The sequence below is a fragment of the Hemicordylus capensis genome, chromosome 3 (genome assembly GCF_027244095.1).
Source record: "Hemicordylus capensis ecotype Gifberg chromosome 3, rHemCap1.1.pri, whole genome shotgun sequence".
In the NCBI taxonomy this organism is placed as follows: Eukaryota; Metazoa; Chordata; class Lepidosauria; order Squamata; family Cordylidae; genus Hemicordylus; species Hemicordylus capensis.
Genome location: NC_069659.1, coordinates 44,283,296 through 44,308,868, shown reverse-complemented (window position 1 = coordinate 44,308,868; position 25,573 = coordinate 44,283,296). Strand labels below are relative to the sequence as shown.

General features: G+C 46.9%; 2 long non-coding RNA genes across 2 annotated transcripts in view; one reads left to right on the top strand and one right to left on the bottom strand.

Annotated features, from left to right (window-relative positions):
- The window catches only part of LOC128349021 (uncharacterized), an 81,813-nt gene that overhangs the window by 20,250 nt on the left and 35,990 nt on the right, over nucleotides 1-25,573 (top strand). The gene's annotated exons all lie outside the window — the stretch shown is intronic.
- The window catches only part of LOC128349022 (uncharacterized), a 30,007-nt gene continuing 17,990 nt past the window's right edge, over nucleotides 13,557-25,573 (bottom strand). The window contains exon 3 of the long non-coding RNA XR_008318500.1: nucleotides 13,557-13,633. This is a non-coding gene — a long non-coding RNA (uncharacterized LOC128349022). The remainder of the gene's footprint in view (nucleotides 13,634-25,573) is intronic.

Here is a 25,573-nt window from a genome sequence, read left to right as displayed (position 1 = left end):
AGGTAGAAGTGGGAAAGAAGCTTGTTTGAATTCCTGGAGAACTGTTGCCATGTAAGGCGATAGCTCAATGGCAGAGTATCTGAGGTTCCATTTACAGTCCTTGGCATTTCCAGGTGGGACTGTGAAAGAATCCTGCCTGAAACCTTAGAGAAATTCCACCAGTCAGTGCAGACAGTACTGAAATAAATGGACCAATGGTCTCACTTGGTATAAGGCAGCTTCCTAGGTTCCTCAGACATTGGTTCCTAGATGTTATTGGATGACAACTCCCATCACCCCCAACATTTGGCCACTGCTGCTGGGGATGATGGGAGTTGTAATCCAATAACATCTGGGGAGCCAAGTTTGTGAACCCCTGATTTAGACTGTATCGTTATGGAATAGCAGGTGGTTAGCAAGCTGGCCGTTCTTTTGAGAGTTAGTTATGGGTGGGGGGGAGGCAAAGAGGCCCAGAGGATGTTTTGTTAGTGGCTCTGCCTATTCTGAAGAATAGCATACTGCCATAATGGTCCTGGCAAAAAGCACCTAGGGCCCACCTGAAAGGAGGGGCTGGAGGTAACATCGCTTCTGTCCCGTTCCCTCCTCCCCCCCTTGCAAGGTGTCTATCTGTTGAGCCAGTACAAGAAGAAGAAGCAAGCTATAAGGTGAGAAGGAAGGATTTGAGACAGAGCCTGGAATAGGGCAGCCAAGGCAGAAAGCTTCATCACCTCAGGATGCCAAATTTGGCCTCTACTACTAACTTCTTAAAATGATTTGCTATCTTCCTGCTATAGAAATAGGGCAGGCAACAGAAGAATCAGTCAAGGCTCTAATCAAACTATGCCAGCAAATTTGGAGAATGACACCGTGGCCAACAGATTGGAAGAGGTCAGTCTACATACCCATACCAAAGAAAGGAGACTTAACTGATTGTGCAAACCATCGCACAATATCCTTAATTTCACATGCTAGCAAAATAATGCTCAGGATCATCCAATGCAGATTAGAGTCCTACGTGGAAAGGGAAATGCCGGATGTTCAAGCTGGTTTCAGAAAAGGCCAAGGAACAAGAGACATCATTGCTGAAGTATGCTGGATAATTGAGAAAGCCAAAAAATAACAAAAAAAAGTCATCATCAATTTTATTACCGCCGTTGGCCAGCAGAAATAGGAATAACAAATATACTCAATACAACGATCAATAAAACAGTGCTAAAACACAACAAAACAGAATACAATCACTCACAATAAATTACTTAAAAACAATAGACAGCTCTCACAATTAAGCACTTAATAGGGACCTTAGCCTGATTGCAATGTAGAAAAATTTAACTACAGTTGTTGTAATCCTGGGGCTTGAATCCGCGAGGCAGTAATGTGTATAAAAGAGCTCACACCTTCCGGGAAATTTGAGTAACAGAGGGGAAATAAGTTCTTCTCTAGCATCCCAGTATAAAGAGCAATATAGCAGTACATGGGTGACAGTTTCCAGAAGGCCGATGCCACAAGGGCAGAAAACCGCAACAGGATGATCTTTAGCAAATCTCCATTCCAAAAGAGAAGAGGGCAACACATTAAACCGGGCCCGAGCAAATGAGACCCGAAATTTAGAAAAATGCAGTGTTGTTAAGTAATTAGCATCTCTATCTCCCCAAGGTGGTAAAATCCCAAAACGTAAAGGGGAGCAAGTCCTATTGGCCGAAGACATAAGTTCCTGCCGCTCAATATAGTGCAACCAGAGAAATAATATTTCCTTCACCTTATTATATTCCCAAGTAAGGAGTTCTGAAGGAGAAACGCCCAGTTGAATAATCTTATTTACATACGTTAGCCAAGGGTTGGGATAAGAATCCACCCATAAATATTGGAAAAAAGAAAATTCCTGAATCTCTGAACAGAGTTTACTCCATCTAGCAAAAGTAAGCTCCCAGGCTTTACAGACAATAGAGAAAGACCCAGATTCCAAGCATAGAGCAGAATAAGGCACACACCTAGGCACTGCAAAGATTGCTCTTAAAAAAATAGACTGTACTTTCTCCAGTTAAGCTGTTACTCCCTGGATCCATAGCGGGACTCCAAAAAGTAGTTGGGCCACGATCTTAGCACGAAATACCTGGAGTGCCATGGGAACAAATTGGCCCCCTTTAGAGTAGTAAAATCGCAAAAAGGCACTGAGAGTATTGCGGGCTTTATGAATTGAAGTCAGCCTGTGGGTACAAAAAGAAGTCAATATGTGCTTTATAGACTAAGGAAAAGCCTTCACTTGTGTTGACCATGTCACGTTGTGGAGTATCCTTAGGAAAATGGGTGTCCCAGAACACCTTATTGTCCTCATGAGAAACCTATACACAAGATAGAAAGCCACAGTCCAGATGGAATAGGGTGCAACAGACTGGCTCCAGATCGGCAAAGGAGTAAGACAAGGCTTTCTCCTTCTTTATTCAGTTTATATGCTGAACATATACTGAGAGAAGCTGGATTGGAAGTAGATGAGCGTGGTTTTAAAGTTGGAGGAAGAAACATCAATAACTGCGCTACGCTGATGACACCACTCTGATAGCTGAGAATGCGGATGATCTGCAAGCTCTAGTAATGAAGGTCAAGGAACACAGTGAAAAAATGAGACTACAGTTAAATGTAAAGAAGACTAAACTAATGACAATGGGTACAGCAACCAGTCTCAGAACTGACAATGAAGACACTGAAGTGGTAGATAGCTTCTGTCTTTTAGGATCGACCATCAACAATAAAGGATCCAGCAGTCAAGAAATACGCTGCAGACTAGCATTTGGTAGGGTAGCAATGAAGGCCTTGGAAAGGATATTTAGGTGCCGTGACATGTCTACACCTACAAAGATGAGAATCGTTCAGACAATGGTTTTCTCCGTGACATTCTATGGATGTGAAAGCTGGACTTTGAAGAACCAAGATAGAAAAAGCATTGACGCTTTTGAACTTTGGTGCTGGAGAAGACTTTTGAGGATACCATGGACGACCCGGAAAACAAACAAATGGATCATAGAACAAATCAATCCAGAATTTTCACTTGAGGCACAAATGACCAGGCTCAAACTATCATACTTTGGACACACTATGCAAAAACTCAGCTCCCTTGAGAAGTCCATAATGCTGGGAAAAGTTGAAGGAAAGAAAAAAAGAGGATGACCAGCAGCAAGGTGGATGGACTCGATTACAATAGCAATTAATGCACTACTGAGAGACCCTAAAGGCCAAGCTGAAGACAGATCATCCTGGAGATAATCTATCTAGGTGGTTGCTAAGTGCCGACTTGATGGCACTTAATCAATCAATCAAATCTTCCTGACTTCCGTTCAATGCTAAGCCTGTACATTTGTGCTAATAAACCACATTTTTCAAAGGCCCACCATCAGTCACTGACTCTCCTTTCAAGGAAAACTGGAATCCCAGGTATGCTGTGAACCTCTGGAACTCCTTACCACTGGTGGGAGCAACTGAGGCAGTGTAACAAACGAAAGCTTAGTGGACCAATGGTCTGATTCAGTATAGTGTAGCTTCCTGTGGTCCTTATGTTAGGCCCTTCATTGATCCTTTCTATAGGAAGGAATCCTGGAAGTCTCCCTCAAATATGCCCTGCAAGGAAGACTGGGCAAAGAGCCTTTGAGAGGAGAGAGTGGCATTTCTCCTGGCTGGGAACTGCCTTCTGGCCCAGTAGTCAGTCATGATTCTGTCCATCCAGTCAACTCTCCCCAGGAGCTGGAAATGAGTCACCAACCCTTAGGTGCTTGACAACACCCCATATAATCTTTAACCTAAGGTAAAGGTAAAGTGTGCCGTCAAGTCGATTTTGATTCCTGGAGCCCACAGAGCTCTGTGGTTTTCCTTGGTAGAGTACAGGAGGGGTTTACCATTGCCTCCTCCCACACTGTATGAGATGATGCCTTTCAGCATCTTCCTATATTACTGCTGTCCAATATAGGTGTTCCCCATAGTCTGGGAAACATACCAGCGAGGATTTGAACCAGCAACCTTCTGCTTGTTATTCAAGCATTTCCCTGCTGCGCCATTTAATGAGATTACTAATCTTTGGCCTAGCAGTAACTATTTCCAGTCTAGCTAGTTGTATCCAGGTGGTGGAGGCAAGCAGTGAGGCTCCTCACACCAAATTAGTCAGATATTGCATATATTTCAGTGGCAGAAAATATTGGTCCTGTGTATTTGGCCTATTCCACTTTGGACCACATTAGGAATTCATCACTAAGAAGTTTAGGGCATGATCCAGCCAAACAGAAATATGTTTAAGTCTCATGTATTTGATTAGAAGAATTAAGCCAATTCAAAGTGCTGGTTTTAACCTTTAAAGTCCTAAATGGCTTGGGACTGGGTTACCTGAGAGAGTGTCTTGCCCCATATGTCCCAACCTGAACCTTAAGATCTTCTTCAGAGGCCGTCCTTCGGTTGCTGAACTTTTAGGTCTAGCAGCAAGTTCTCCAAACCTTTTAAAATATATTTTTAAAAACCATCAGGAGAAACATTTTAAAAGTTAAAATGATGTCTGCTGTTTGTAGTGTTAAAGGGACTCAGAGGATATAACATCAAGAAAAGTGTATCGAAGATTAGAGTTCAAGTTATATATTGTGCTAAGAAGAGAACAAATGATCCATGAAGCATTATAATTTTATTTATCTTTTTCACTGGAAGGACAAAGCATTCTGGATTTGTTTTACATGTAGGAGGCCAAATATTATGTCCTTGGAGAAACACACAATAATTGCACATTGCTGAGTGCAGAGAAGGTACTTTCCTTCCAGCCATAGATTCTTTTGTATGTGTTATTTGTGATGTTCATGAATTCATGTTCAGATCCATAATATGGTGCTTTCCTTTTTCATCATTACCTTCTTCCTCCACTGTATTGAGGATGAGGTTGATCCCATTGCTTTTCTTCTCTCTAAATAAATTGGAGATCTGTCGTCTTGCTTTCATTGCATCCCCAATTACCTCCTCTGAGTTTTCTTTGGTGACTCTGGGTCTGTAATATTGATCAACTGCTTGGTTAATCATCTGATGGAGCCAGGAGAAGGCTAAGTGGAGTGATAGGGAAAACGGGCCTTTTAAACAGTTTCCATAAAAGACTCGGCAATGGTGTTTTTGTTTTGTGGTCAGAGCTGTGACAGGGAAGCAGCTCTCTACACACTGGAAACTAGATGGAGGAAGTTTATCAGTAATGGCTGGGTACCCTGGTGGCAGACATATCTTGACAGCAGAACTTGGTCCATCTGCCGGCAACCACGTTGCAGCTACAACAACAGACTGAACCGCAACCTAGACTCATCTTCCTGATTCATGGAGATAGCTCCTTTCCAGCAAGAGGATGGCTGCTCTTGCAGGGGTAGATCTACCATTGAGCACCAATGTGCTCTGCAAACGGGCCGCCATGGGCCCTGCTGGAGGGCACCAAGGGAAGCCATTGAGCTCAACCTCCATTTGGCACAATTCACAGCCTCCACCACGGCTCCCCAGCTCACCACTCACTTGCCGCTCTGCTGGCCTCCCCAGCCTCCCTTCACTTCTGTTGCTCTGTGGCTGGCTTCCCTTTGCTGGCCACAATGCTGTATAATGATGTCAACATCCAGACCTTTTATCCCTGGGATGGGCTTGTGCCATGCTAGTGAGTGGGGACCAGTGGCAGTGAGCAGAGCCTGCCAAGACTCCTGGTGGCAGGGGAGCTGCTAAGGCTGATAGTGGTGGGCCACCAAAAGAATATAGACATGGGCTGCTGCCAGTACCACTGTGCCTTTGAGTGAGAAGGGAGACCCAATCTGACCAAGGCAATTAACAAGCATCTCATATACTGAAACCTTAACAAAACTTTGACAAGATGTATGAGGGTCATAGGCGTAACGATAGGGGGGGCAGGGGGGGCACGTGCCCCAGGCGCCACCCTGGTTGATCACGTGGGGGGCGCCAAAGTCCCCCTGCCGATCCCCTGGCTTTCCGTTTTTTTTTTTAAAAGCGTCCGCGTGGTGGCGCCCCCTCCCCCGGTGCCGCCCCCCCCCATTGCTCGGCTCTGGCGCACGGGCGCCGAGTCGACTCAAATCTTCGTCACACTCACAACACAGGCAGCATAAGGTGGAAGGAACAGCACTCCTCCCAGCACTCCGAGTCCGCACTCCTCCCAGTCCCCGCCCCGCAGTCGCGCATGCATGGTGCTGGTGTCCCGTGTCCGACTCCTCCTCCCAGCTCGTGTAGCACATGCGTCGGCGTCGAGGCAGGGACTCGGAGCGAGCGACTCGTCCGTTTCTGCCGCTGCCTGAGGCAAGAAGCAGAAGGGGATTCATTTCAGTTTGGCCGGCCGGCGGCACAAGCAGCAACACATAAAGCACAGGACAAGGTGTGTTTTGTGATCATTCACGTGTGAACTTGGTCGGGCGGGGCGGGGGCGGGCTTACTTGGCATTGCACCAGGCTGGCTGGGCTGTTAAGTTGCGTCCCAGAGGACGAAGCGCTCTCCTCCCTCGCTCGCTTGCACTCCTTTTCCGGAGTTCCACCGTAACTAACCGGCCCCGAACAAGAGCGTGCCTCCGAGCATGTGCAGAGCGCAGAGCGCGCGCGGGGGAGTGGCGTGCTAAAGCAGAATCTGTGGCGGGGAGTCCTCCTGGTCTGGAACCTACTCAGTGCCCAGGTCTGGGAAGCGTAAAAAACCCTGCGCTGCAGTGGTGCTGTGCACAAAAGGGGCGCTTGGCGCAGCCCTCCGGCTAATGTGAAGTAATGCCGCCCCGTGAATGGCCCTTGACCGGGTGGTCTCTGCACTGCAGGCAGCAGCAACCGAGGGCAGGTCGGGGCCCTCATCGCCCGCTGCTGGCCGACCTTTTGCTCCTTAAGCCGGACTCCGGAGTGCTTGCTCAGCCCAGCACGGAGCAGGCCTGGCGGCGGCGGCCACGCCCATGGAAGTTCCACCGGTCTGGCTCCGACGGCCAGCCAGCCGCCGCGCAGCAGCCAGCTCAGCCCTGCTGGGCACTCCTCTTCTCCGTGGCCTCCAGAAGCAGTGGGCGGGCAGGCAGGCAGGGCTGAGCAGGCGCCCCCCTTGGGCCGCTCCGCCCGCCGGCATGACCCCTGGCAAGGCTGGCAGGCGGCTGGGCCAGCGGGCTTACTCCACCCCCCCCGCCAGCCAGCCAGCCAGCGAGGAGACTCAGGAGAGCAAGCCCCGGCCGGGCAGAGGTGGGCTGGACGTCCGGCTCAAGGCGGGGGCTCGCCTCGCTCGGCGGCTCCCTCTCTGCTGGCTGGGCGTGGTGGGGGCGTGCTCGGGGCGCGCTCTGTCCCCCTCCCCACTTGCCGTGTCCCTCGTGGGCCCGGCGCGCAGCGCAGCCCCCTCTGGGTCCCTTCCTCCGGCTGGAGAGGGAAGCTTGTGCTGCTGGGCGCCGCGTCCCCTCCCCCGCTGCCCTGGCCGCCCCTCTGCTTCGCTCCCTCCCCACAGTCTTGACTCCCTCCTAAAGCGAACTCTCTCCCCATGGCGAAGTGCCGCTTTCCCCTCGTGACGACGGGCACCGGCTCGGAGAATCCCCTGCACGGAGCATCTAGTGAATGAGTTTTTGTTGGAGGCTCCCGTCCCACCGGGCGACCAGAGCGGATGCATATATCTGTTGGGAAGCCCTTAAGCACTCCATTTCGCAATCTGAATTAAAGAGACACATGTTGAATTCTTGCCTTGAAGGAATCCTGCGTAGATGGTGAGGTGGGGTAAATGTGTCTGAATATACTCTCTCCCCCTTTTTTTTGAAAACTAAATTCATGGTCCTCTGTCAAATTGCGCTGAGGCTTGTGGGGGTGGGGAACACAGAACTGAAGCCCTTGTGGTTCAGAATGGAGTCATTGTAGGGAACATCCTTTATTTTCTGAGATCAAGCATTATAAATATGATACAATAGAGTATGACTTATTATAGCAAATTATGTTTCGGATTCTGTTGCTCAAGGAGGATGGGTGCTTACTTTCGTCACTTTACTTTGGCGAAACACTGTTCTGCTCAGTAATTCTTTACCATACTTCTATAACATTCTGGGCACTTTGTCCACAATCCAGTAAACCTAACTCTATACTGACTTGTGGCTCTTGTCTTCAAATGTGTATTCTTGCTTAGTGTGCTTCCATGTGTATGGAGAGAAGAACAGAAATTCATTAATTTCACAGTTGCTCCCTTTTCTCTAAGATAGTGATGTACTGCAAAAGGCACAGAGTATTATCAGAGGTATATGTTGTATTAGTAAGTAGTGCAAGCCCTTTAACTGCAAACTAATATGTTTTGGTTGTTATAATAAACAATTAGTATGCGCTTATTGTTAGAAAATTTATAATTTACAAAATGGGAAATGATGTAAATCAGTATTTTTCCCTCCCACCCCCAATCAAATTACTGACTTAAAATTATCTTGATTTTAAATCTTGATTTAAACTTGCAACAGGTTCCCTCCTTTGGTACTTTAAAAGCTTAACATATTGTTGTGACTAGAGATTACTTTATCAGATGCAAGATTCAGAATTTAAAACTAGATTGTGTTAACCAGAAAGATACTTGGTTCTGTACTAGCAAAAGGATTTTAAGTGTTCACACTGGTAGGGTTGCCTCAAGGGCTAAAAAGTGTTTTGGTTCTTTTGCTTTAATTTATTAAAAGCTAGACAATAAATCGACTAATAGTCTGAATGAAATAAAAGTGATGGCACCTTTCTCCCTCCCTTCCTCCCTCTCTTTTTTCTTGTCTGACTTTCTTCCTTCCTCTCTCAATTTCTCTCTCTCCCTTCATTCCTCTCTCTTTCTTTCCTTCTTTCTTTCTCAATCTCTTCCTCCCTCCCTCCCTCCCTCTCTTTCTGCCCCCTCTCTTTTTTCTTGTCTGACTTCCTTCCTTCCTTCCTTCCTTCCTTCCTTCCTTCCTTTTTCTTTCTTTCTCTCTTCCTTCCTCTCTCAATTTCTATCTCTCTCGCTATTTGAGATACAAGCAAACTTCACAGGGTTGTTGTGAGGAAAAAACATGTGTGTCAGTCAGATGTATGTTGGGGCGGCGGGGGGGCGCGGCGGGGGGGCGCAATTTCAGTGCTTGCCCCGGGCGCCGTTTTCCCTAGTTACGCCTCTGATGAGGGTATAGCAGAGGAACTCTTCTTTTGACCTGCCTTAAAGCAGAACAGTTCAATCTCTACCAGCCTAACTCAAACAATCACACTTGCTCCTCCTCCTTCTCCACACGCATTCTGCCTAATGGCCTCTGTGGGTTTGAAGTCAATGCAAAGCTTGCACTACCTGTGTGTCTTTTTTACATTGTCTATAAAATGGGAAACCTGTATCCTTCATGTTTGAAATTTGGAAGATCTGATCCTTTATAAGAGTTGCAGAATGCCTAAAAATTTCACACCAATTGCATAGGAAGCACAGAAGTTAGAAGCAGCAGATAAGTTGCTGAGCCTTTACCATTCCAGTAATCAAAAAGCTTGTTCTAGTTGCGCACCTTTCTGATTCCCAGTAATATGAGAAACCTTTGCCCTATGTCTCTCAAATTTTCTAGAAATGATGCCTTAATCTGATCATGCTAATAGGATGAGAAACACAGAAGTGCACATGTAGCACAAAAGCTGCTAGATGTATAATTGAAATCAATGGAATTCTTATACTATTGTGCATCTTTTTAGTAACCCATAAAATGGGTTTCAGCTATGACCTGAAATTTGGCAGGTATGATGCCTTCAGGGAGTAGAACAAGGTCTGATAATGTCATGTTACTCGGTTGAAAAACACCCAAGTTATGGGCATCAGAAAATGAGGCAGGTCTCCACTGTAATCAGTGTAAAACTAATTATTTTTCCATTTGTTTACATATAAAACCAAGGGCGTACGTCCAGTCTGCCACCGGTGTACCATCTCTTGGGATGTAGACCTTGTCAAAAATCCCTGCCTGCTTGGATGGTGAGAGTCCTTGTGGGTTATTTATTATTATTTATTACATTTCTATACCACCCCTTCCAAGAGTTCTGGGTGGTGCACAACAAGTAAAAAAATAAGAACAAACACTATTTAAAACAAACTGCTTAAAACAATGTAAAAACAAATTTAAAGCAGTTCAGAGCCATTTAAAACCAATAAAAACTACTTAAGAACAATGGCCGGAACTTGAGGCTGGCTCATTGAGAGGAGAGCTGGTCTTGTGGTAGCAAGCATGACTTGTCCCCTTAGCTAAGCAGGGTCTGCCCTGGTTGCATATGAATGGGAGACTTGATGTGTGAGCACTGCAAGATATTCCCCTCGGGGGATGAAGCTGCTCTGGAAAGAGCAGAAAGTTTCAATTTCCCTCTCTGGCTACTCCAAGATAGGGCTGAGAGAGATTCCTGCCTGCAATCTTGGAGAAGCCACTGCCAGTCTGTGAAGACAATACTGAAGACCAATGGTCTGACTCAGTATATGGCAGTTTCCTATGTCCCTATGTTCGTGGACTATCTGTGGGCTCAGCCTCAGCAGGACTGATCACTGAGGCTAAGTGTGTCTAGGAAAGGACACCCAGTTATAATCAACATATATCAAACCCTTGACCTGAAAGTCCAGTCCCTGTCATTAGCCATGTGTGATGTGCTGCTTGTGGTAAAGCCCCCATACTTGATTCACATACAGTGAATCATACTTACATATGATGTTCAATGCATGTACAGTTTGCATTTCCTCTCTGAACTCTGCATTTCAGGCGGCCCATACCCAGATTCACTTATAAAATGAATGCATGCACAGTTATGCACACAAAAACATATACATGTGTACAGACACCTATACACAATGTCCAGTGTTCGGTCTGAACAGGGTTAGAGCTAGCTACTGTCAAATCTTTGGAAATCACACTGGAACTTTTTCTTGCTGATTATGGTTTCCCAGGGTTTTTAAAATGTATTAAAAACTTCTACTCAGACTAATCGGTTTATGCACCAGCATGATACATAACAGATGAGACATGATGCCAGTCTGGCAAGGGTTTGATCTGATTTGACTAAGCCACCCATTGCTGATCGGTCTGGACTACCTTTATGACTCTCTGTTTATATGTGGCGGGGTGTGTGTGTGAGTGTGTGTGCATTCCATCCCTATAGCTTAGCTGGCTGTGTTTGCTTCTGAATCTGATCGAAGCTCCTTGGCATACAAATCAGCCCATCAACTCTGAAATGTCTATCCGTGTGTGAGGGCTGAGGCTCATGCTCCGTGCTTTGTGCCTGTTCTGCAGCCCAGTATTTGTGCTCTTGTGTGATTACACACTGCTGCTCCATGCTACTTATTTTACAGCAGGTGCCCCTTTCCTCCTACCTACGAAATTGGTAGCAGAGCAGGCTGGCTGAACTAATGGCTTGCAGTGCTGACTGCTGATAATTTGAATCAAAACCCTGAATTAATATATCATGAAACACATCTTCCTCCATGTGGATTCGTGTGCAGCAGGCTGTTCAGTTTCAGAGATGCTTTTCATAAGCTGCAAGATGCCATCGCATCTCTTATCTCCTGCTGACTTCATCCGCAGAATATTCATGAAAAATGAGGGCACTGGTTGCAGATATTTGGAAGAGTTCCCTGGGCCTATAGTGTTTCCCCACCCTCTTCATTCCCATCAGATCATCTGAAGCTAGTCCCAGCATGCTCCAAAAGCATATTGATAGGGCAGCAACTTGTCTGCAACCTGGTTTTAGAGGTTCCCCTGTAAACAGCAAAAGATATTATGTTGGTTTCACTAAGGCTTTATTCAGAAGCAACTCCATTTTTCCTCCTTTTCCTCCACCACCCCCTCTACAGGATCCCCACTGGGACAAACGTCTAAACAACAAAACACAAAAGGTGACTCGATAGGATACAGCACTACTCTTTTTCTTTTCTTTCTTTCTTTCCAAGCTCTGCAAAGAGGGCGAGGAGAGGCACTCCTTGCAAAGTTTGCAAGGGTCAGTCTGGTCCCAAAGAGCTGCTCCCATGGTGATAGCAGGGGGCAGCTTGCTAATCCTGCTGGCATCCCAATAATCGGCAACCTGGGGTAACTGCCTCACCTTGCCCCATGAAAGGGCTGCCTCTGCACAAGTGTGAGATGGAGGTATAGTTCTCTCTATGCGTCTGTCTTTAGGAACATAGGAAGCTGCCATATACTGAGTCAGACCATTGGTCCATCTAGCTCAGTATTGTCTACACAGACTAGCAGCAGCTTCTCCAAGGTTGCAGGCAGGAATCTCTCTCAGCCCTATCTTGGAGAAGCCAGGGAGGGAACTTCTGATGTGCTGTCCAGAGCAGCTCCATCCCCTGAGGGGAAGATCTTACAGTGCTCACACATCAAGTCTCCCATTCATATGCAACCAGGGCAGACTCTGCTTAGCAAAGGGGACAACTCATGTTTGCTACCACAAGACCAGCTCTCCTTTCCGGGATCCATGCTGTTAACAACAACAAAATGGGGGCAACAGGGTCAAAGCAAGGAGTGAATGATGCATTGCGCCCACATCATTCAATTTATTTCGGAGAAAGCTTAGGAGTGGGGGAAAGATACTCCGGGGGAAATACGTACCTTTGCTTTCTATGTGAAAATTACACAGGAAGCTGCATTATATCAAGTCCAGCTCCATCCACCTCCATATTGTCTACACTAACTGGCAGCAGTTCTCCAGGGTGTCAAATAGGTATTCCTCAGCCCTGCCTGGAGATGCTAGGGATTGAACCTGGGACTTTGTGCATCCAAAACAGACACTCTTTCTCTGAACTATGCCCCTCGCCCCTTTTTCCAGTGGCGAATAGTTATGAAATAGCTTCATTTAGTAGATTGGACGTTGCAATCTTGGGTCCCCAGATATTGTTGGACTACAATTCCCATCACTCCCAGCCACACTGACAGATGATACATCAAATGCCTCTGCATACAGCATCCCCGAGAGCACACTTTGTTGGCCTTCCAGTCACAAGAGGGATCTGTCTTTGGATGAACAGCCCCCACACACCATAAAGGGATGTCCCGGGAGGGCATGGGGATGTCAGTGGAAGAGATCCCAATGGGCATGCTCTCAATGTGTCCCCTCCTTCTTTGTGTGCACTGGGACCGGTATCGTTTGAACCACCCCTTCGTGGTAATGTATCACAAACTCAGGAAGGAGTGCTATAACACTTGTGGGGAGAGAGAGAAACAGTTTGAAGACGCTTTAACATTTAAGTCTGGAACATTCATAAGTGAAATTTCATAGCCTAAGTACCAGCTATATCGTCCAACTCTGTCTCTGCCATTAAAATTCATAACCCAAGCCCTTTCCCATCCTGCCCAAGAGGAGCTAAAATAGTTCTCTGTGCACAAGGAATACTCTTTAGCCTCTTAAAACGAATGATCCAGTGGGAACATTCTTCCCACTGCCTTTTTCAGCTTGCACCATTGAAATTCAAGGCTTCTTTTTGATTCCAAAGTGAATAAACACTGAGCTGTAAATTAATAAAGGGCTACTTATCTGATGTATATTTTAAGGCAGTACTTGGAAAGTTTTCACCATTAGCAAAGAAATCTTGAGAAGTGTTACATTCTTCACTTCTTTTAGCTCTGTATATAAACCAGTTCATTCTACAGGTTTAGTACCTTTTATTAAGCCATGGAGTGTTAGGTGTGCCAGCTGGGATTTGATGAATCTCTGCACTTGTACCTCTGCAGAAAACAAGAATAATGAAATGCAATTGGACATGCTCATATACGAATGCAAATGTACGGATACAAATACAACAAATATTTATATACCGCTTTTCAACAAAAATTCCCAAAGCGGTTTACACAGATATAAATAAAATAAAATGGCTCCCTATCCCCAAAGGACTCACAGTCTAAAAAATAAACATAAGACAGACACCAGCAACAGCCATTGGAGGGATGCTGTGTTGGGGATGGAGAGGGCCAGTTGCTCTCCCCCTGCTAAATAAAGAGAATTGCCATTTTAAAAAGGTACCTCTTTGCTCAGTTAGCAGAGTCACCAGGGCTGGCTCTAGAGTTTTTGGCATCCTAGGCAAAGTTTGAATTTGGTGCCCACCCCCACCCATCCCCAGCCAAGAAGTAGAGAACCCCAGCTTTAACCTGAATCATGTAGGCTGCTCATTTGTGAGGTCAAATGACCTGTCCACACAGATGACCAACGAATAACTAGCTCAGATGAAAATGAGAGAGAGTTCCTGATCTTTTATGGGGGCAAAACTCTAACACTTCAGAGAAGAAAAAATCCTGCTTCTAATTGGGAAATCTAGTCTGAAACAGTTTCTTTAGGGAAATAAATACTGAGGCAAGTAATTCGTATTCAGGAGAAGGAGTGCCACTTATGAGACTAGCTGTTTATTGGAGGCTGGGGTGCAATGAACAAAGGAGACTGTGTATTTGGGTGCAGAATGTGCAGGCCCTTTGGGGAGCAGAGAGCAGCATTACCTATTATATTCGTATACTACTGTGCAGTACTTAACTGGTGCAGTACAAGAGGGAGGAAAAGAATAACTGGCAGTGTTACACACCCCTAGAGAACTGGTGCCCTAAGTGAATGCCTAGGTCTGCCTACTGGACGTGCCGACCCTGCTCATGTCTGGGGAGGAATCCAACCTCTCGAGGCAAGGAGAATAACCATATGCAACAGAAGAGGGGCCTTTACACTTTCTGGACTCAGGACTCATTTTTAATCCTAAAGAACAGAAAGAATCCCAGTCAAGACCTTTTTAAGATTCTGAGAGGCCCAGGGACGGGATGTTCATTTGAGCCCTCCCCTTTCTTCTCTCTGGCTGACATACTGCACGATGTTATGCTCACAGTGGAATGTAGAGATGTGCAAATGGTTTCAAGCTTGACATTGGCTGTTTTGAGTGTTTCAAGTTAGAAACGAAACACCCTTAAAATAAAGGGCCTATTTCGAGTTCAAATGGAAACAGCCCTGTTCGACTCAAAACATTTTGAGTGTTTCAAGAGCCATTTTGAGGCCTGTTTTTCTGGTAGAGTTGTTCTACCAATTGGGTTTGGTGGGCAGACCAGCCCTCCAAGTCCGGAGTGGAAGGCTAGTCTATCCACCAACCCCAATCGGTAGACCAGCTCTCCCCAGAAAAACAGACCTCAATATGTCACTCAAAACACTCACAATTGCCCCCTTCCATCCCTTGAAAAGGCCCTGGTCACAATTCTAAATCGTATCCTGTGTGGTTGTGGTGGAATAATAATACATATCATTTGTATAGTTTTGAGCATGCAAAGCACTTCGTATATATTGAGGTCGTTCACACAACCAGTCCTAAAAGGGTAGGAGAGGGTTACCCCAGGTAAGGCTGGTCGTGTGCTGTGCCGGGACCGCTCCTGATCTTGATCCCAGCGCTCCACCCCCAGGTAGCTCTGCTTTCAAACCTGGGCTAAAAATAAGGTAGGAGGATGAGCACATACCTCCTACCTCATTCCTAGGTCATGTGGGCATCCGGCAGCTTCTCTGATGCTGCCATCAATCAGGGGCGTAGCAAGGTTGGAGTGAGCCCAGAGACAAGATTTTAAAATGGGGCCACCCCTCACTGAAGCTCAGCTCATAAAGTAAAGAAATCTTAAATGAGGTGCTTTTAAAAAAGGTTTTGTAAATTGTGGACGATGCAAGTCATTTAATGGTACTAGAGAAAGACATGCTGTTCTGGTAGCTCCAGGTCTTAACACTCACATCAGTTTCAGAGGATGAATACAACTGAAGGAAGCCCAGGTGGGTGTGCAGCTGGGGGAGTCAGTCATGTGACTTGCCTGGGGGGGGGGCCCAAGGCAGTGGGCCCCCAAACAACTGTCTCCCCTTGCCCTATTATAGTTACGCCCCTGCTAGCAGTCAACATGCCATAAAGTCAGAGGGAAGGAGCAGCCTGGCAGCAGGAACTTTCCCAATGCACCATGCATGGTGGGATTCTTTGCAGCCTGGTTTCCTTCCTCCTGCTCTCCCTCACTGCACTGCTCACTGCCATGCCGCTCATCTGAGCTCACAGATGCTGGAGCCCTTTCAGGCTCCAGTTGTGTGTGGGAAGGCAGGTAGGCTCCCGCCTTTTCCCCAGCCTTCCCCAAACCCGGCTGCAGACCCAGTGGTTGTGTAAACGACTTAATTTTCTTGATTCTTACAAGGACCCCGTAAGGTAAGTAAGTATTATCATCCCTCTGTGGAGGAGGTTGAGAGGGAGTAGCTGGCCTAAGGTCAACTAATGAGTTCATGGGAGGGGTAAAGTTCAAAGCAGGGAAGTCCTGATTTTCAGCTCAGCCCCTTAGTTACGATACTACATGGGGATTGCCCCCCACCTTCCAGGATTGGGCTGGAGTCTCCAAGAACTGGCTTCACTCTCCAAGTTACTATTGAAAGCAATCCTGGAGCTTTTCATGGTTTGATAATGTGAAAATGTTGGGGGAGGGGGAATTGGGAGGGAACCCCTCCAAGGAATCGGGATAGCATAGGAACATAGGAAACTGACTTATACCAAGTCAGACCATTGGCCCATCTAGCTCAGTTTTGCCTACACAGACTGGCAGCAGCTTCTACGAAGTTAAAGGCAGGAGTCTCTCTCAGCCCTATCTTGGAAATGCCAGGGAGGGAACTTGGAACCTTCCAAGTATGCAGATGCTCTTCCCAGAGTGGCCCCATCCCCTAAGGGGAATAACTTACAGTGCTCACATGTAGTCTCCCATTCAAGTGCAAACCAGGACAGACCCTGCTTCAGTCAGAGTTGGCCAACTAAGACTATACCAGCTTTCAACTAGGTTACCTTAGATTTGATTGTGAGTAACCATGACCCACAAATTGGAAACCAATGTAATATATGACATGGCTCCCTATATCTCCAGCATGATGGTTTTCAAGTTACATTCCTAGAAACCCTTAGGTTCCTTTGAATCTTACTAAAGGTTCTTCCATGAGAATATTGGCAATAGCAACATGGATATTTACCTTCCCATGACTACCAATCATCCTCAGACACCAGCCGCTACAGCCCCATCAGCAGTGCTGATCAGGGTTCCCTTCTGTGGTATGTCAGCCAGTGTATTTGCAACATCAACAGCCCCCAACACCAATCCCTACTCACCTCTCAGCTATATGTGCATGGCAATCTACCAAAACACCTAAGAAAAGGCACAAAAATGACTGCTTAGCCCTAGAAGCATGTTGTTGTTGTTGTTATTCTGCTCAGGGCGGCTCACAACAATACAACAATAAAAGTAATATAAAATTTAACATAATACTGTAAAACAAATAAAACAATTGTAGGATAAGAACAATTGAAACAGAAAATTAAAATTAAAATTAAAAGCCCACTGGGCTATAGTAAAACACATTAAAAAGCCTCTCTGAACAAGTGGGTTTTAAGATCTTATTTTTAAAAAACCCTAAGGAAGGGAGCATGGTGAGGTTCTTCTGATATGGCATTCCAGAGCTGAGTGGCCACAACTGAAAAGGCCCTGTCTCTTGTCCCCACCAATCGAATCTCAGTCATTGGTGGGGCTACGAGCAGGGCTTGAGATGATGAGCAAAGGGCCCTGGCAGATTCATATGGGCTAATGCAGTCCAACAGATGTCCTGGACCCAAGCTGTGTAGGGCTTTAAAGGTCAGAACTAGCACTTTGAATCTAGCCTGGAAGAAAACTGGCAGCCAATGAAGCTGCTGCAGGATGGGTGTAATACTCAAGAAACTACTAGTGCCCACGAGCATCCTTGCAGCAGCATTATGGACCAGCTGAAGCTTCGGAACCACTTTCAAGGGCAGCCCCAAGTGGAGCGCATTGCAGTAATCCAATCTGGATGTTGCAAAGTGTCAAGCAATAAATGTGGGTACACAGAGAAGAGCAAAGAAGAGAAAGCTATTCCATACACATGTTTATGGTGAGGATTTCACAATATGAATCTAATATACCAGAATTTTTCCCTTGCCCCTGGAAGAAATATTGGGGCCATTCACATGATGGTGCGAGTGGGTGGGCAGGGGGTGAGGGAAAGGAAGGAAGTGTTCAACCTACCTTCCCCCAGATGATTGGTCCTGAGTCTCTCAGCACACAAGTCGCACACCCACGACCTGCACTGCCAGGAGCAGTGCGGAGCAACAGAGGCTAGGGCTCATTTTCCCGGCCTCTGCATATCCCACAAGGCATGGCATAACGAGAGTGGTGCCTTGGGGGATTTCCCCATCAGACAGGCATTCTAGGCACCTATCTCTGTGTCTCCTGGGCTCAGTGGAGCCGAGGAGACACATGGGCCTGGCAGCTGGGTTAAGGGAGCACCTTGGTTAAGAGCCGGGCTTTGGAGCGGGGCGGGAGGCTGGGCGGGAGCGCCAGGATCTGCACAGATCCTGGTTCTCTGCACATTCAGCCCTATCCTGGGCTAGGCTGCTTGTGAGAACAGCCTCAATAATTTCTTGAAAGACAAAGAGGTGTCATGGGAATGTTTTCTGTATGTCACAAACCTCAGGATCTCTCAGCTGGGCTGCTATTAAAAACACCCTTTATACTGCAGATGTGCTAACCTGTCAATTAACTCGTTATAAAACCTGTAAAGCACCAGAACTGAAACAGTGTGAATGATGTTGATAATTTACCCAACCTTTTTTAAAAAAATCTTCAAAGAGATGAATATGCAGGCTTCTCAATCACTCGCTTTTATTTCAGTCAGCATGAAATTCAGACTTGCACATTTATTATCTAACATCCTGTCTACCTTGTGTTTCCTTTTAGGTTGTGAGCCCTTTTGGGTTGGGTAACATTCTTGTTTATTTATTATTATTCCTTCTGTGTAAACTGCTTGGAGAACTATTGTTGATGTCATCTGAACCCTGCTGTAAAGAGCAAGTGAACCCAGTGTGACGATCCTGGACTAAACACCCTGACCAACCCCCAAACGACCAAAGTTAGTCGAGAGGCGGAGAGGCGATTTTTGTTGATTTCCCCTTCCTTTTGAAGCTGACTGTGACTCCCCAAAATATGTTCCTGCACAACCACCTGGGTCATATTGTAGGGGGCACAATGAGCTCTGGAGCAAAGGGGAGAGCAACAAGAACGGCCCCTCCCCTGTAGCATGTGCTCCACATTTGCTGCACCAGTCTGGATGCTGGGCCCTGTCTGGAAGTGCCCGAAGTCTTGAGCCCTGTTCAGGTCTTTTTTCAAAAGTCCTTTGTACATGCTTAAAGTGGGCAAAGTGGATCAGAAGTCCCACCCCTGGCACATCGCTCCCCCTCCAACCTGTGCTCTTCACGGTTACAGGAGTTTGCCTGAAACGGCAAAAGCCATAAGCTTGATTGCGCCGGTTTCTGTGATCAGAAGACCTGGGAGCCCCAACCTGCTGATCACAGCCATGCCAGCAGTCATAGGCAAACACCCTTAAGTGTGAAGGCCCCGGGCAAGAGGGTGACTGAAGTGATGGAGACGGGACTTCTGATTTGCTTTGTCCACTGTAAGTGGACTTTCAACCCCCCGCCAAACCCCTGAATAGTAGGCTATTCATACATGCATGCAAAACTGGGCTAAGGAATCCCAGCCTGGTTTTGCACACACATGTGAACCGCAGGGTGAACTGTGGGGATGTGAACTGCGGAGATGTGAACCATGTGTGAACGCGCATGTGAACGGCAGGGATGTGAACCACGAGTGCTCTCCTAACCCCGTTTTGGCAACTGTGTGTCAGCTGCAGCTGCTTGCAGCTGGTGCTGGCAGACTCAAGAGGGGGAATCCCAGTAATGCACCACACACTTGCACGGTGCATTATTGGAGCTCCAGGGGGTGGGGTGATGCAGAGTGGCATGATAGCACACTGACCCCCATAGCTATCGGCAGGAGCCAGTGTACGTCTGGGTGGGCGATCTACCTGTCCAAGGAGGCAGTACTGCTTGTCTGTGGGGAAGGTAAGTTTAACCCGCCTTCCCCGCAGACTACCCTCTAGCCCTTCTCACAGATCACGGGAAGAGGCTTTAGGGCTTGGGCCTCTCTGCATAATCTGTAAAATGGGCCTGTGCTGCCCTGATCATTGGTAGCTAAATGCTGATGTCCACATGATATCCAAATGATAATGAGCCGAGTCTCATGATCAGTGAGACCCGGGTTAGAAGGGTGAGTGGGGAGGGAGCCCTGGGCGGCTGGATCGGCTGCCCACATGATTGCCAGCTCCGTGACGGAGCTGGCAGGGGCTGGGGAGCTCAGGGCCCCCGGACACAGCCCCCGGAAGCTCCACGGACACGGCCCCCGGAAGCACATGGCCCTCGGAAGCTCCAATATGCCCAACGCGAGCGTACAGGGCATACTGGGGAGACCCTCGGAACGGGGAGGTGGGTTACCTGCCTAGGAACCACCAGGCTCGCAGCCGAGCCTGGTGGCTCACACGATGGGGCGAAATCAGGCTAGCCTCTGCTAGCCCGATTTCGCCCCATCGTGTGAATAGCCTCGATGTCTTCTTCTTTACTTTATCTTTATCTTCCCTTTCCCTCCCTCGAGCCAGAATCAAGACAGCTGGGGAAATGTATATGCCACAAAGACCTACAGGACTCAAACAATAAGGACTGCTGTCTCAGCATCAGGGCTGCAAGTGGGGGGAAAAGAATTTCCCTGGAAGCCAGGTGAACAGCTTCACTTGTAGCAAGATGGGATATATTATTTTGTGCCTTCTCAGCTCTTTCCTGGAGGAGGCTTTATTCTCAAGTGCCTCTGTTAGTTCTGTCCTGATTCTGTCACATTGGCTCGTATATGCAGCACAGAAAGGGAGCAGCACCACCTTGCAGTTTGATTTTAAGGCAAATTAGAATGAAAAGGGTTAGGAAGTGAGAAACGGACTGGGAGTGATGTCCTAAAATGATAAGTTTCCAAGTATGTGTGTGCTTGCCCACAAAGGTTGTGATGGACAATGTCTGTGCCCGGTTATTGGGGCCCCTGGGGTAAAACCCTGCATTGCTTTCAGCCTCCATGCCTCTCCAAACGTTCTGGCTACATCTCCTCCTACCAGGCACATAGCTAGGGGAGAGGGGCCTTGTGTTCACCCCTCTCCCTGGTGGCCCCTTGTGCATACCAGCCACGCCCCCTGTGTGTGACATCACATGCAGGGGCCAGGACCCGGAAGGGCCCGCACGACCCTAATGAGTTTATTTCCCAGCCGGAAATGAAGTGGACTGTCTTTTTTCCATCATTCATTCCCTTGTTCCAAGGGGGACAGAGTCTGGAAGGAAGGACATCTTCTGCTGAGTCATTCAGTGGCAGCAGCTCCTTCTCCCCCATCTTTCCCAACAGCCAGAGGGAATGTGCTCAAGAGGTCATGCAATGACATGGGGGCCACTGGGCAGCACTTTTTCAAAGAGAGTATCAAGCACAGCAGTGGTGTGAGTCTCTCAGCTGATTCGCGTTGCCACTGCTGTGCTAAGCTAAGCCCTCTTTGGTTTGCATTTGGGTGGGTGACTACATATGAGCACTGCTGAGCAAAGAGACACCTTTTAAAGTGGTGATTCTCTTATATTTAGTAGGGGAGTTCAACTGGCCCTATCCAAACCCAGCACAGCATCCCTCCAGTGGCTGTTGCTGGTTTCTGCCTTATGTTTCTTTTTAGGTTGTGAGCCCTTTGGGGACAGGGAACCATCTTATTTATGTATTATTTATTTTTCTACATGAACCGCTTTGAGGACTTTGGTTGAAGTAAAGTAAAGTAAAGTTGTGCTGTTGAGTCGGTGTCAACTCCTGGTGACCAAAGAGCCAAGTGGTTTTCTTTGGCAGAATACAGGAGGGGGTTACCGTTGCCACCTGAAGTGCAGCATATATAAATATCTTTTATAATTCAGTATAAATATATACTGAAGAGCAGTATATAAATATCCTTGATTGATTGATTAAGTGCAGTCAAGTTAGCAGCAACTCTTAGTGACCATATAGATAGATTCTCTCCAGGATGATCTGTCTACAACTTGGCCTTGAAAGTCTCTCAGTGGTGCATTCACTGTTGTCATGATCGAGTCCATCCACCTTGCTGCTGGTCGTCCTCTTCTTCTCTTTCCTTCAACTTTTCCCAGCATTATGGACTTCTCAAGGGAGCTGAGTCTTTGCATAATGTGTCCGAAGTATGATTGTTTGAGCCTGGTCATTTGTGCCTCGAGTGAAAATTCTGGATTGATTTGTTCTACATTCCATTTGTTTGTTTTCCTGGCTGTCCATGGTATCCTCCAAAGTCTTCTCCAGCACCAAAATTCAAAACCGTCAATACTTTTTCTATCTTGTTTCTTCAAAGTCCAGCTTTCGCATACATAGTGTCACGGGGAAAAACATTGTCTGAACAATTCTGATCTTTGTAGGTATAGACACATCAGACCCTTTGTTACTAGGCAGACCTTCTAATGCGTGTGGGTCTTTAGCTGGTGCCCTAACAGGAAGCACCTTTAATCTACAACCATTTCAAAGCCTGCATATGCAGGGCCACAGCCCTCAGTCAAAGGAACACAGGAACATAGGGAGCTGCCCTCTACCAAGTCAGACCATTGGCCTATCTAGCTCAGTATTGTCTATACAGACTGGCAGCAACTTCTCCAAGAAGGAACAGCACACAGAATCACTGCCTTGCATTTGTGTCTTGGGTTTATTTTCATTCTGTGTGGGGGGCACTCTCCAAACACAGACTAAGGGGGATACAACCATGGCCATTTTTAGCAACACATCTGTTCTCCACATCCCTCATCAACAAAAAGCAGGTCAGCAGTTGCTTTTTGTTGATGCTGGGAAACATATGCAGTCTCTTCTCCTCTGCATTGCCCTCTGTATGTGTGTGCGCGCATTTTATGTGTGTCTATCTCTGTGTATGTACAGTGCAGAGGGTAATGAAGCCCAAAAGGCATGTGCAAAGAAGCTTTTGTACATCCACAGAACGTAAGCCAATGGACTTACTCCAGAATAAACCTGCATAGAACAGGCTGAAAAGCCCCATAATCTGTTGCTGATGATAATCTGTTCTGCTATCATAAGTCATTTCTCCATAGTCCAACTCCACACTACATGGGTAATGTGAGCACCAATCACTGATGTAGATTGCCTGGATCACATGGTTCTTCCCCACATAATAACCACACCTCCATGTACATGCAAAATTATTTACAAGCATTTTATTTTATGAAAAACCAACCCTGAGTCAGGTTTCTATTAGTCTTGTTTTGCAGATGGATTCCTGAAGCTGAGAGACAGTGGCTTCCATACCATGCAGCAATCCACAGCTCTAAGGGAGAACTGCACTCGCTGCAGCAATGAAGCCTAAACCACGCTTGCAGTGTCTGCAGTGGTGGGGCTGCTCTGTGGCTACTCTGCAGTGTGTAAATGCAGTTGTAATGGTGCTCTGGACTGGGAAAGATGAGAATGCCATCACAACTGCATTTACACACTGCTTAGTAGCCAGGGAGAGCTCCACTGCCACAAGCAGAATGGGTGTGCTTTAGGCTTTATCTCAGTAGAACCAGGGGTCATCCCATGAAATTGATTGCCAGGAAATTTAGGACCAGCAAACGGAGGTACTTTTTCACACAACGCATAATCAACTTGTGAAATTCTCTGCCACAAGATGTGGTGACAGCCAACAACCTGGATGGTTTTAAGAGGAGTTTGGACAACTTCATAGAGGAGAGGTCTATCAATGGCTACTAGTTGGAGGGCTATAGACCACCTCCAGCCTCAAAGGCAGGATGCCTCTGAGTACCAGTTGCAGGGGAGCAACAGCAGGAGAGAGGGCATGCCCTCAACTCTTGCCTGTGGCTTCCAGCGGCATCTGGTGGGCCACTGTGTGAAACAGGATGCTGGACTAGATGGGCCTTGGGCCTGATCCAGCAGGGCTCTTCTTATGTTCTTATGCAGTGGCAAGCATCCCTCTCCCTTGGAGTTACAGATCACTGCACAGTATGGAAGACAATTAAGTGACTTTCCCAAGGTTATATGAAAAGCCCTTGTCAGAGATGGGTCTCTTGAACCTCAGTTCAGCTCTATAGCTGCTAAACCTCACCGATTCTTCAAACAAAGGCAGTGTCAGTATTATTCCATCCCTTGGAATTCTTAGAACTCACATACCCCTGTGAGTTTTCATCTCAGTTGACCCATCAGTCAATGGAACTGTCAGTTTTAGACTGATACATGGCACCCTGGGATGGAACAAAAGAGAATGAAACATCCTGTGGGTGAAGTGCATATGAGACCTGTATACAGAGGGTATCATAATAAAGGGCAGGAGGGGGATCTACTTCCTATTTTTTTCTTTATTTCTAGCCACATAGCTCAAACAGAATGTTTTTCCCCCTCTCACAACCCAATTATGAGGCTGCCAACTGGGTTATGCAAATATATGTGACATTTACAATGACTCGGAAGTATGCCAAGACCTTGTGCTGGCAGCTCATTTAGATGGTACATGATATATACAGGACAAAGAAAGAGACTTGAGGGTGGGGTGAGTGTCTCTCAGTCCTCTTCCACCCAGCCTCGGCTTATGTATTATGAATATTTATTGCCAGACCACTGCGTGAGGTCAGCATTCAGTCAGCAGACAATTGCAGCTTTATATCCATGCAGTGAAATGGAAAGCTTGGAGGAACGCCAGGAGTTGGGAAAGGACGTAATCTAGGTAGAAAAGACTTGGAAAACAGTTCAGAAAATCAGAAATCAGAAAACAGTTTCTCAGGCTTTTTTTCAGATCTGAAAGGGGGAATCATCATTGCTCATGGTGTGTGCACCCATCCTAGTTTTGCCCCTCATAAAGAGACTTGGCAGGCTTCTTTGGGTTTCAAAGAATACGAATACGACTAGTATGTGTATACTAGTATGTGTATACATGTGTATACAAGTTCTCAAAGTGGTTTACATAGATATAAAGAAATAAGATGGCTCTCTGTCCCCAAAGGGCTCACAATCTTAAAAAGAAACCTAAGATAGATGCCAGCAATACCCACTGGAGGGATGCTGTGCTTGGGATGGGTAGGGCCAGTGGCTCTCCCCATGCCAAAAAAGAGAACCGCCACTTTAAAAAGGTGCTGCCTCTTTGCTCAGTTAGCAGGGGAAGACTTGCAAAAAGGTGCACGATGATGTGGGTGGGGGTAGAGTTGCCAGGGATGCTGTGGGAATATCCGCCTAACCTACCTCGCAGGATTGTTGTGAGCAGGGCTGTAGCTAGGGGAGAGGGGGGCGTGTTCATCCCTCTCCTGGTGGCCCCTCAGAGTAAGGGAGATTATGAAGAAAATGAGGAGGGGTGGAGCTGGGCGCCTCTCAGGAGCTGGGGGGGGGGCAGGTTCTTTGAATCCATCCACACAATTATAGCTACACCCCGGTTGTGAGGATAAACACAACCGTGAGTCCCAGTCCTATCTGGAGGTGCCAAGGAGGGAACCTGGGACCTTCTTCTTGCAAGCAGTTGCTTTGCCACTGAGCTTCAGCCCCATCCCCTCAGGGAATATCTTCCAGCAGACAGTGCTCATATGCAGTCCCCCATCCAAATACAAACCAGGGCAAGACCAACTTTCCTCTCATGGGGCCAGCTAAATAACCTGATTTTCAAACTTCATGATGGCCCTAGCTGGATGCTTTCTCCCTGCACCCTACCTTAAAAGATTGGGCTCTCCCTGACTTGAAGTCCTAAAA